Source organism: Arachis ipaensis, chromosome B02, assembly GCF_000816755.2.
Source record: "Arachis ipaensis cultivar K30076 chromosome B02, Araip1.1, whole genome shotgun sequence".
Taxonomy (NCBI): Eukaryota; Viridiplantae; Streptophyta; class Magnoliopsida; order Fabales; family Fabaceae; genus Arachis; species Arachis ipaensis.
Window position 1 is genome coordinate 102,536,643 of NC_029786.2, and position 3,699 is coordinate 102,540,341.

A 3,699-nucleotide genomic window follows, 5' to 3' on the forward strand; every position below is an offset into this window, starting at 1 on the left:
ATAATACCGGTTGTTATTATTCTCGACCAAATTTTGAATGAATTCATCAATTGGAATTGTTGTTATTGTTGGCTTGCAGTTGCGGCTACGGCGGTGGAGGCATAAGTCTTTGTGGACCATTATTATTATTATTATTTGGCCTCATGAATATGAGCGTTAATCCAAACTCGTGGATCGTGTTGATATTCTAGTGTTTCTTCTTCCCAACGATAATGAAGATTGTTATGGTTATGATTGTGTTGACGTGGATCGAGAATGAGAGTGAGGTCAATAGCTGAGTAGCTCGGAGATAGAAAAGAGAAGAAGAGGATCGAGCAACCATAAAAGAGAAGAGCTTGTGCGAGAGAGAAGAGGGCTAGACGCAACGACGTAGAAGATAAGAGGATGGAGGAAAAGTGGCCGAGCAGAGCTTTTAGAGGCGACGACGGCTATTAGGGGCAACGACTGCTGGCGGCGAGGGCATCCTCTGGTTGAGGATTCAGTTATCACAGGCTAGGATCTGGCTTAATGGGGTTTTTTGAAGCACTACTGCTGAAGTTTGAACTCTAAATGTGGGTTAGTGGGAGAAAAAGAAGATAGTAGACAGAGGAGATGTTGCTGCTCAGAACCGATAGTGTGGAGTTGAGATTAAAGATAAAAGGTAAAGGTAATTTAGAATTTATTAAAAATTCAATAAAAAATTAGGATATGAGTACTTTTATCACATGTAACCCATCTTTCATGGGTATAACGATAACTTCCTTATTTGATAGGTACTTTTGTCAGCGTTCACAAAATTCATAAGTACAAATGGTTATTTTCTCTAAATGTGAAAAATAACATAAGATACTTTGTTCTTTCATTATATGTAATGGTTATAGAAAAATGAATTAATTTTAGGTCTTTTTTTTATTTAAGATAGTGATTTCATTACTAGAAAAAATTCCACTAAGAACTTACATCATGCACCAGGGATAAATAAGAAAAAGTTCCACCAAATAGGATTTAATTAGTACTCATTACATTGAAGAAGTATGAAGAATTGGTAAAGTTAGCTCATTCCCTTCCGTTCTTGTAACATATATAGCACGGGCTTCTTCAACACAAAGAGATAGAGGCTTCCTAGACCCGTCGAAGATGAAGCTATTCCTGGCTTTCCAAAGCTGCCATAGAAGGTTTGCCACTAGCTCTACCACCTGATCTGATTTGTTACTGAAAGCTTCCATTTTCTCTGTAACTTCTTTCCAACATTGCCAAAGATGTTCATCTGGTTTTGGAATGGGAAAGTCTACTAAGTGCCAAGCTTCTAACGAATCAGTGTAATACCACACACAATAGTGGACTGACTCTTCTGCTGAGCCACACTTGAGGCAGGCCGAGTTCACTGCTCTAATTCTGGCGCTAATTTTGAGCTTCACTGGTAAGGTATTGTACAGTAATTTTCAAAGAAAACTTCTAATTTTTGGTTGGCTTTTCAACTTTCAGATGCTAGACCAAAGGGGTTTCAAGCGGCAATTCTTTGGAAGAAACTCAAGCGGCGGATGATTGAATTGAAAGGCAACTCTGTACCCAGATGCAACCGAGTAAGCACCAATTCGGTTCATCATCTAGGTAATCTTATCTTCTCCTCCCTGGATATTTGTTTGTAAGATAGTTGTTGCTACTGCTGAGCTGAATGTCTTTATTATTTTTTGTTGATTCTATTGGCCATTTGATTGAATTAGTTCAGACACCAATTTTAAAACCTGATATGAGGCTGGGATAGGATTAGGAGTAACAGCCACAAAATTCATGACCCAAGAATCCTCCTTAATTCTGATTGATCTACCATTCCAAACTTCCCAGAGGATACATTTTTCTAACACCTTTCTGCTTTCTATGATGCTACGCAAACCTCAAGAGAGATTTGTTCCTGTCTCAGCATTCATAAATGTTGAAAATCTAAAGTATTTACTTTTTAGGACTTTGTAGATTAACGAATGAGGTATTGTTAAAATCCTCCACCCGTTGCTTTGCAAGCATTGCAAGGTTAAAAACTTTCATCTCTTTAAAATTGAATCCACCTTGTGATTTTGGTCTACACGTTATCTTCCACCCCACCCAATGCATACTCTGTTCATTACCTTTTTGACCCCACCAAAACTGTAGAATAGCTCGTTGAATTTCTTCTAGTTGAGTGTCTGATAACTTGAAGCAGCTTAAGGTATAAATCGAAATCACCGTTGCGACAGTTTTAATTAGGATTTCCCTGCCAGAAAAAGATAATAGAGACATCTTCTATTGCTGGAGTTTTTGGTTTACCTTGTCTTTGATATAGTTAAAAGTAACTCTTTTTGACCTCTGAATCACCGCTGAGAGTCTCAAATACTTGTTCTGATTCCCCACATAAGGCACTAGGAGAATATTAGCTAGGTGATCTCGAATAGGTTCCAGAATATTCCTGCTAAAGAACACAAATAATTTATTCAAATTTACCACTAAAAAAATTTTAGGTCCTTTATTGTTTCATTATATTTTGTTATAAAACTGCCACAAACCGCATCTATCATACTTTTTAAGGACGTTATTCTAACAGTTGCACAAAATCTATTGCATATAAAACGGGGTCAAGAAGAATTTGGCTATATATATTTTTTTAAAAAATATCTTTTGTTATGTATATTTAACAAAATTACTTTTTTTATAATTTTTATTTGAAGCAAACATTTTTTTTACTTTAATTAAAATGTTTATCATTTGATTAATTATATATTTATTAATTCAATATGCATTTTTTTTGTGACCATTCAATATGCATTTAATAAATAGAAGTGAATTAATAAATACATTGGTATTTATTAATACATTAGACACCGTTAAAGGGTTTTTAATACACCAAAACTGTCACAATAAAAAGTTTTACAATGGTCCAAAACTGTCACAATAATATATTTCTTTGCTGAAAACTTTTAGGACTTAGGAACAACACTTTTTGTGACAGTATACCATAATATTTTTTGTTACAACAATATATTTTTAACAGCTAATGCCACTGAAAAAAAAAATGTTATTTTCAATAATAAAATGAAGAGAAACAATGATTGATGTTCACACCAACATACACATCTTGTGATTTTTCTTCCACCGTCTTTTGTTCAAGAGAAGTTGCGGTTGATTTTTAGTATGAAAACTGATGTGGACAACCAATATAATTAATGAAGTTGCTTATTATGAGCATTTAGTAGTTGCAAATCATAGTTCTCTAGACTTCTAGCACTGTAGTCTCAATAATATGTTCAAAATCTAGTAAATAAATAAATAATTAGAAATGTGAAGTATATTTTTTATATTTGAAATTTGACAAAAATTTTAAAAATATTTTTAAGTTTTATTTTGTTTCAATTTTGTCCTAAAAGTTTTCGATTTGCATCAGATATACCCCTGACGGCTAATTTTTTAAAAAATTTAAGACCAATTCAACAATATTAAATTTTTAAAAAATTTAAGACTAATTTGATAATAATATAATGCATGATAACTCTGACTTATTTTTGTTGATGATTGTTCTTGTAAAATTGTTGTTAAATTGGTTCTAAATTTTTTGAAAAATTAGCCGTAAAAGATATATTTTGATGCAAATCGAAAATTTATGAGATAAAATTAAATTAAAATAAAACTTAGGGATATTTTTAAAATTTTTAATAAATTTTAAAGACAAAAAAATACACTTTTTATCCTGAT